Here is a 10,084-nt window from a genome sequence, read left to right as displayed (position 1 = left end):
CCTACATTGCCACTAAATAATGTTTTAAAGCAATCAGTTTAAGTACCCCCAGCAGCAGCATCACCACCCACTGTGCCAATATATAGCTGCCCACACCCCAACCCGCCTCCTGCTTTCTCTCAATTTCTTTCACACACACACACACACACACACACACACACACACACACACACTCTTAATAGAAACTAGCTGGACCCACATTTTCTAAAATAAAAAGAGAAATCACCATTTTGACCTTTGATCTCTTACGGTAAAATAGTCTCAACTGTAACTGTGACAGGAAAGGTTTTTGCTTCATTTCCATTGATAACGGTATCATTGAGCTCTTTCCTTGCAATACTTAACAATTCTCCGTGGTTTTTACTCAACGTCTCAATCCTTAAACTAACTTGTGAGTTAAGTATTATTATCCCCATTTTACAAACGAGGCCACTAATGCCTAGGGAGAGCAAATAACTTCTCCCTGGTCACGTAGCTACTACATTACAGAGCTAGGATCCATACTCAAATTTCTCTTTTTGAAATGCCTCAAATCCTTAAGCTAGCCCTTTACTGTCCTTTAAAAGTGTCGTTCTTCTTATTTCTATACGTGGTACCTGGAACGGAATCATTTGCTTGGCTCTCTCACGGCGGCTGGATATGGTGCACAAAGGCATGAGGAAATCAAGTTTTACTCCTATTACCCACTCGCTGACTTTTCTCGTGAGATGGTTTTAGTTCCCACTGTGTTATGGTTCCTCGGAAGTTTAAACAACAGGTCATGAAGCAAATGAAATGATGAGTAGCGGTATTTATTCACCCAGCTCTTCTGAGTTCAGTAAAAAATAATAAATTGGCTTTCTATTTTAATGTTAACCGAGACGCAAGAGAGCCCTCATGCAGTCCAGAGAGGAGGGGAAGAAATATGGACAGCGGCAAGTACAGTTAATTGAACATTTTATAGAACATTGAGAGAGTTCAAGGAAAGTGCATTTCCCATTTTTTATCTTCCCGTGTTTAATGAAAATCCACCTATTATGACTGCATAGAAAAAGAAGAAATAAAAGAGAATTATCATTTTTATTTCTACTTAGCAGCTCATCCAAGCATTTGAGTTTGCCAGGTCTAGAGGCAAAACGGGGAGAGTTGGTTGAAAGAGACAGGAGAGAACAAAGATATCCACCTTCAACCCCCCTCACCCAATTAGAACGCGCCTTTCCCTGGATGCACAGTTTAGCTTTTACAGTGGATTCTGAAGGAGACGAAGATTCCTTTCATTTCCCAGGACTCCTCCTGTTTGGGGCTTTACCTTCTGTCTCTCCAGTGGGTGCCCTGCTCCATTCTCCCTTGGGTGTCTGAGTCCAGATTAACTAAAACGTGTGCTCGATCAGCTTTGGCGGAACGCAGTACTGGGGTCCAATACCACTTATATTTCACTGCCGATCAAAATCAATAGGTGAGAAGAATGGAGCCCCAGCAAGAAATTTCAGGAAAGGGGATTACTCATTAGAAGCCGAGTCTTTGAAAAGCAAGTTCAGCCGTAGTGTCAAGACCAGCTCAACAAGCAGGGTTTCCAAAAGCGTGATACGGCCGGAGAATGAGAAACGAAACGCGAGAATTCAGTGAAAGGCGAGGATCAGGGGGCCAACACCGCTCCATGGTGAAGGTGCCGAAACTGAATCCAGCCAGCTTTACCGGACTTTCAGCCGTGAAGGACAGAATACGCAGGGAGTGAAGCTGTAACTCATGAGGCCTTCAGGGCCAAAGAACAAAAAGATCATTAACCACGGAGTAACTAAGAACCAGTAACCAATAACAAATCAGTAACTAAGACTAATATTCTTACCTATAGATTTTCCACCAGATACATAAAACGTGACTCAGACGCCAGCTGAGAAACAGTCTGGGGTCGGTTTCCCAACCCCAGGACCATATCTTGCTTTCAAGACTACGAACTGTTCCCTCTGGACTTGTTCCAAGAGTCTCCTGCCTTACGGCGTCCAGTGTATCAGTAATCTCGCATCCAGGGCCTGCTTTTCTGTATCCTTCCTGTCTCCTGCACCATCGTTGCTACCCTTTTAACCTAGTCACTGGGTTCTGAAGTCAAGTTTTCAGGAAGGACGTGTGTATCAGTCATATTACTGCTTTCATTTTCTGCATGTTCATGTTCTGATAAATATGTAACTCTTCCATGAAACTTTTAGAGGATACTGTACTTAAATTTTTTATAGCTTGTAGGTATTAGGCCCTAAGTGCCTATTAGCAAGAAAACGGAAAAGAGGAATGGAGGAACAAAAGGAATCCAAAGGAAGGAAGAGAGAAAACTGAGGCTTTGAAGAAGAAATGATGCTTTCTCTCGGCGGGGATTTTTCACTGCACCACCCTTCACCGTGAGGGCCCAGGATGGAGGAAATCGATGCCAACGGTGAAAGATTTTGCCAAGAACAAACAGGGAGATGCTGAGTCATTTCACTCCCAGTCCAGAATACTTTGCACAGCCGTGCCAGGATTCACTCTGTTTCAGTGACTTGGTTATAAAACCTCCATTTTCTAGATGCATTCTCTGGAGAGGTTTGGTAATTCCCATATCCCCTTAGGGTCTTACTATCTTTTCTCCCCTTAACCACACAAACCATCCTCAGCTCTATGATGTTTGGTTTCCAAGGAGAAATAAAAATGCTAATATCACATGTTTTGGTCACTCTGCTTAATCCGTTCTCTGCCCTTGGTTGCTTTGTTCCCTGTGTTAGGGGAAATGACCCCATAAGTGAGCCAGACACCCATGCCAACTGATTCCCACCTAGGTTTGACTATGGAAGAAAAAGTAAGGTGAGAGGAAGGCACAAATGATCTTACTTCCGTGGATAGCCTCTCTCCACAGTCTAGAGGGGCATCTCTGCACCCCCACACGGCCCCAGCCCACCCACAACAGTGCCTCGCTTCAGAGACCCGGATCCCACAGCCTTCGCCACGGCTCCAGCTGGCACCCCAGCTTCGGAAGCTCTGGTAGCATTTCCTGCTGCTTTCCCCGGGCAGAGCTGGAAATGATGCCCTCCTGCTGCTAGTGCAGCAGGTCAGCTGTGTGACCATTTGGGTATGAAGCTCTGTTTGAAATGCCGGCAGAGTTTGCTGCTTCTTGTCCGGACCCTCATGCGTCTCAGCTCCTCAGCTGATTTCTCCCTTTGAAAGAGAGCTCTTTGTTCAGCCCCTGATGTCCTCCCACTCTGTCGGACTCTCCCAGCCTCTCAGTCCTCAGGGCCAGACCTCACAAATGCAAGGTCTGTGCACAGAGAAAGCAGATGGACGCAAGAGCTGAGAGGCAGGATGCTTCTCACTTTCCTTCTGGGAGGCCTTATAAACAACCACAGCCTGAGAACTCAATGTAATAAGAACGACTGACGGAAGTTACTAGTAACACCCAGATGGTGCTAATGGTAAAGAACCCGCCTGCCACTGCAGGAGACATTAGAGACGCAGGTTCGATCCCTGAGTTGGGAAAATCCCCAGAGGAGAGCATGGCAACCCACTCCAGTGTTCTTGCCTGGAGAATCCCATGGACAGAGGAGCCTGGCAGTGACAGTCCATAGGGTTGCAAATGGACCCAGTTGGACATGACTGAAGCGACTCAGCACACAGCACAATAACACCAGTATTCCCCTACACACACACACACACACACACACACACACTCTCTCTCTCTCTCTCTCTCTCTCTCTCTCTCACATACACACTCCCAGAACCCTTTAGAAAAACATTTCGCAAAACTGGGAAAAACTCTGACTGTGCATTGATGTTTTATTTGATAGTATCCCCCAAACAATATGTCCAGTGTTTGACCAACTACAAGCCAGAAAACTCTGGGCACCTATGCGCCAACTTTAAGATGACATACGTGAAGCAAGACTACATGGTAAGATGGATCACAAACCGGTCATTGTCTTACAGGGAGATTCATCATACCATTCCTTCAAGCGTCAAACATCTCTAGCATACTCGAAGCATTGCTTTATTTATTAAAACTTGGGAAACACTTTTTCTCATGAGAAAAATATCAACATATGTCATCACTATATTTCAATTAACTGTCTTGAGTTCAGTTTGCCAAAATCTATAATGGAGACTGTCCTACTGAAAGCATTCTCAGGTTCAAAGACTAAATGCCTGGACACTTGGGTTATGTCCTACTTTGGGGCATTTGCTTCACGAGTCTTCCTTTAGAACAATGGAGATTCATGCCACAGAAGTTTAAAGAAGGAGGTATTCTGGAAGAGTCAGGATGCCTGAGGTCTGGAGAACAAAGATAGGACCTGAAGATCCAGTTCAGGGCAGCCCATTAGAAGGGCGTATCCTTTGCATCAGTGAGGCTGTCACAGGAAGCTACAGCTGAAAGGGTGTGCATGCTCATTACTCCAGAAAGCCTCAACATTTTAGTGCTAAATGTGCACTAATGGAGAGTGTTGGGGGGAAGAAACGGAGGCGGCACTACCAGGGAGTGCAAATCTCTATACTGGCTTTGCTGGGCAGTGAGGAGCATCCTGTTGAGGGGACTACATCCAGGAATAACCAGCAACAAGAAGCACGGGGTGGTGGGCGCCAAGGCAGAGGCGCGAAGGATAGCTTGGGTGGGAACGACCTTCCCAAATGAAGATGAGACAAGATCTCTTATCTCCCAGTAAACACTAAAGCAAAACAATGTGTGTACGTTTGGGAGAGCGGGGAGAGAAGGAGGTGAGGAGGCTGGCCATGAATGGCATAGGGTTTTGTCATATTAGGGTGCAAACATATACAGCAGAATTCTATTTACCCATACTGAACTATCCACCCATGCTTTTTCATCAAAACCTTTTAAAGGAATCTTTATAAGTGTAATGAAAGAGTATAAAATTTGGTACATTTCTCTTATGAGAAAATCAAAGATATCAATATCTAGGGTGTATTTAAAAGTAAAAGAGCCATGGCTTGAGGAACACATTATTCTAATGCCAGTGCTTCACTAGAGGACCTGAGCTTACAGTATAATGACTCAACAAGCCCACAGACATATGGACTGTTCTATGATTTTTTCTTTTTTTTTAAATGAGGTCAACACCTTATAAGCCATAGAGTTTTTAAAGATGAAATCACACACACACTCACAAATATTGGTTTCTATAAATCAGTTCAATTTTCTGATGAAATTGTTTCGATCAAAATTTAGTTCACAAAATGCAGATATAATTTATTTTTTATTGCCTTTACTTCCCTGTCAACACCGAAGTATTAGAAACTGTCAACACCGAAGTACTAGAAACTAAATATAATTTTCATTATACACAAAACGTGAAAGGTGAATACAAAGAATCGCTCTACTACATAGATTATTCCTAGGCTTCACAAAAGCAGTGATCAGAGGCTTCTAATTCATTGCTGAAGTGTATTATTTTTTTCCATGGAAAAAACAAAAATATAATGACAAAGTTGTTAATCCACTGCTGCTGCTGCTGCTGCTGCTAAGTGGCTTCAGTCGTGTCCGACTCTGTGCGACCCCATAGACAGCAGCCCACCAGGCTCCCCCGTCCCTAGGATTCTCCAGGCAAGAACACTGGAGTGAGTTGCCATTTCCTTCTCCAATGCATGAAAGTAAAAAGCAAAAGTGAAGTCGCTCAGTCATGTCCGACTCTTAGCGACCCCATGGACTGCAGCCCACCAGGCTCCTCCATCCATGGGATTTTCCAGGTAAGAGTACTGGAGTGGGGTGCCATTGCCTTCCAAAATGCAGGATATGATTTTATTTTTTTAGTACTTTTCCTTCCCTGTCAACACTGAATTACTAGAAACTGATTCTGAAAGTGAAAGTGAAGTCACTCAGTCATGTCTGACTCTTTGTGACCCCGGGGACTGTAGCCTAACAGGCTCCTCCATCCATGGGATTCTCCAGGCAAGAATACTGGAGTGGGCTGCCATTTCCTTCTCCAGAGGATCTTCCCGACCCAGGGATCGACCCGGGTCTCCCACATGGCAGGCAGACACTTTAACCTCAGAGCCACCAGGGAAGCTTTTCTGTGTAATTTTTCATTCACCTTTCAAGGGTTAATAATTTTGTTAATTATTTTCAGAAAGAAGGATACAACACTAGAAATAGCTTGGAACTTGGAGACATTGATGATAATGAGAGAAATTCAATCATTTTCTGGTTCTATCCCTGTAGCTCCATCAAATAAATTTAATAGGAAAAGAGATGATGATCCAAACGCAACCATGATTTCAAATTGGCAATAAATGAATATAAACCTAGCAAGATATTTTTACATGCTTATTTATAGCACTGATTTATAACAGGGAAAGCCCAATGGGCCTGAATCTTCACACGAAAGCCCTGCAGAGGGATTGACAGGACATGCGTGACACTGCAGAGGGGGGCCTGGCAATGCCGTCTACAGTCTAACATCTAGAAAACGTGGAAATCAAGTTACCAGAGTGCTTTGTCAGGAGCTAATCCAGGGAGGGGTCTGGAGCAAGAAAATACAAATTATAATCAAGTAAGTAAATAAGTTAAATTTGCTTAAAGCTTCCTTCAAAACCAGCTGTGTTGTAGAAGATGGGTAAGGATCTCAGATGAGGACTAGCCAATCAAATGCCTTATCACATGTCCCAGGCCTTTAATATATCCACTACATAAATGCAACAGTTTGTTAGACAAGAATATAGAAAATGTAGGTCTCAGCACAGTATTTCTGATGATGATGTCTAGAAAAATATTTAGCTATTGAAAGTGATTGGTGATAAAATAACTGTTGAACAACTTCTCCAGAATTTATCTGACAGGTTTTACAAGGAGAAACACGATCGACTGGGGAAACAGATGGGGTGACATGGATGGAGCTGAGTTTATGAGAGTCACACCAAAGTTACCAAAGGTAGCCGGGATCAGATTAATCAGGTGCTTGGCAGAGATGAAGTCATATACTGAGAACCGTGAACAACTCACTCAATCAATCTGTATACAGATCATCTCAGAGTGTTCAATATGGTAACAGAGGTGGTAAATATGGGAACAGGGAACTGATTTAAACACTCTATGAATTTTCATCTATATACAAAACATGAAAGCTGATATGAAGAACTGCTCTACTACACAGATTCTTCCTAGGCTTTACCAAGGCAGCAGTCAGAGACTTCTAATTCATTGCTGAAGTGTGTTCTCTTTCTCTGAGGAGAAAACAGAAATACAATGACAATGTTGTCGATTCAATTTTATCCTTAATATTCTCCCAAGGCTGAGTGCTTAACCACTGCTATGCAAAAGTATGAGTATTTTTGCTGCAAACACAATTGTTAGAGTGAAAGTGAAGTTTGAGAATTTGACAGAGAAAGTTGATTTTAAGCACATGCTATCAGTTGTTTAAGCCAGGATTAATGACAAAATTAAGAGTCCTGTTTCCACTAAAATATCTTTTGATAATAATATTCCTGGACAACAGAAGAGCCAGAGTTCAAGTAAACTTTCAGTTCACTGTACAGAAAAGTTAGTTAGATGTCTCAATAAGATAAGTAGAGAGAAATTTCCACCAAGAATAGCTTTAAAGCTTTGCACCGTATCACCTTTTAGCAACATTCTTTCAAGTGACTGAAGGTGTAAACCTAATTTCTCTCTGTACTTTTATGGGAGTCTGGATTAATATAAAAACAATTACCTCATCAATGAATTTAAAACGTGGCTCCATCTCTTTATAAATTCAATCTAACAGTCATAAAGATAGTGCATCATAGAACTATCAAAACAAGGGAAGAGATGATTAATTTTCCTAATGGAGAATAATAAAATATTGCTTGATATTGAAACCAATACATTTTTGTAGTAGAACTAAGCTAACGATGCTTAGTATGAAAGAAAGTGCTTCAAATGAATCATGCCTGCCTTGAACTTTCAGACTATATCCACAGACGCTGCTCCACCCTACACTTACTCAGCCTTCAGGAGATATTCTTGACAAAGCTTATGAAACATTAGTGTAGTTGATATAAATCTGGATTCATTAACATTCTATATATGTTACTGACTAGTTCCGTGAGGTTGGAAATTGTTTTTAAGTTCCCAGAACCTCAAGTTCCTTATCTTTCAAAATAGATAATAAGCTCTAATTCACAGAAATATTTTAACAATTAAACTTAACAGCGACAGAGACTGGAAGACAAGCATGGAGGCGTCCGCCTTTTGAATGTGATGAGTGCTGCATCCGAAGGGCCTCCCACTGTCTGAGAGCACCCAGGTGAGGCGGTTAAATCACTCCTGGGGACACAGGAGAAGCTGCACAGAGGATGCCGCATGCGATAAACGGTGCACCCAGAGAAGCTCAGAAGAACGTGAGCAACCAAGTAAGGGCCTCCTCCAGTGGGAAGGGAGAGGGGATTTTCAGGAGGAGACAGGGATCAAATGCCGGTGAGAGCGCCGACGAAGTTTCCCGCTAAATTAGAGAAGCCGTAACAAACCTTGTAAGACTTCAGCTTTACAGCACACAGGGAGCCAGTGGAGAAGCAGGGCAAGTGCTTTTATTCCTTGTTTTCTCATACTTCGGTCTTGCGTGTGGGATCCTAGTTCCCCGACCAGGGATCGAACCAGGGTCCCCTGCACTGGAAGCATGGAGTCTTAGCCACTGGACTGCAAGGGAAGTCCCTGCTTTTATTTCCTTTATTGAGCTACAATTAACATATAACACTAAAAGTTTAGGTGTACAATGTGTTAATTTGGTACATTTACTAATGCAATATGATTGCCACCATAGCGTTGCTGCTGCTAAATAGCTTCAGTCATGTCCGACTCTATGTGACCCCATAGACGGCAGCCCACCAGGCTCCCCCGTCCCTGGGACTCTCCAGACAAGAACACTGAGCGGGTTGCCATTTCAATCTCCAATGCATGAAAGTGAAAAGTGAAAGTGAAGTCACTCAGTCATGCCTGACTCTTAGCAACCCCATGGACTGCAGCCCACCAGGCTCCTCCACCCATGGGATTGTCCAGGCAAGAGTACCGGAGTGGGGTTAGCTAAACCTAATACCTCTATCACATACATAATTATTTCTTCTTTTGTGGCATAGACAATTAAGCTCTAATCTCTTATCAATTTATAATACAGTATTGTTGACTATGATCATTGCGCTCTACATTAAATCTTCAGTATTTATTTATCTACCAGTTGCAATTTTGTACCTTTAAACAACATCTACTGTGGAGAGTATATTGCTTTTAAAAAGACACTTTCAGCAGCAGTCTGGCATAACAGGGAAACTCATGGATAAAGGACACTGCCACAATAGCCAATAACTGAGGGAAGAAATTATGAGAAAATTATAAAACAGCACTTTACATAATATTAACGTCAAAAGACAACACTTTTATAAAATATAGGAACATATAAGAAAACATGAAAAAATAGAAAATTGCAATAGCTGTAAGCAAAGAAAAATTTGGAGGCAAATTTATGATACATACATTCTTCAGCTTTTTGGGCTTCCCTGGTAGCTCAGATGGTAAAGAATCTACCTGCAATGTGGGAGACCCAGGTTCAATCCTTGGGTCTCGTTTTAAAAATAAGCTAATCATTGACCTGGAGAAATTATAATTAAGTTTAAAAATATAAGTAAACTTGAAACAAAACGTAAACAATAAAATGAATCCAAACATATTTTATTTTAAAAAATACTATTGCTAATAAATTTTTACGAAATCTAGTCAAGAATAAAAGATCACATAATAAGTAAGTAAAATTAAGCATGTAAAAGGTGGCAGGGGGGGAATGGTCCTAAGATGGCAGAGGAATAGGATGGGGAGACCACTTTCTCCCTCACAAATTCATCAAAAGAACACTTCAACGCTGAGCAAACTTCACAAAACAACTTCTGAATGCTGGCAGAGGACATCAGGCGACCAGAAAAGCAGATCATTGTCTTCAAAAACAGGTAGAAAAAAATATAAAAGACGAAAAGAGAGACAAAGGAGGTAGGGAGGGAGCTCCGTCCTGGGAAGGAAATCTTAAGAAGAGAGGTTTCCAAACACCAGGAAACACTCTCGCAGCCGAGTCTGTGGCGAGCCTTGGAAGCACAGAGGGCAACATAACAGGAAGGAAAA

The sequence above is a fragment of the Capra hircus genome, chromosome 14, assembly GCF_001704415.2.
Source record: "Capra hircus breed San Clemente chromosome 14, ASM170441v1, whole genome shotgun sequence".
Taxonomy (NCBI): Eukaryota; Metazoa; Chordata; class Mammalia; order Artiodactyla; family Bovidae; genus Capra; species Capra hircus.
The sequence above is the reverse complement of the archived record's forward strand: the minus strand, read 5'-3'. Positions refer to the sequence as shown.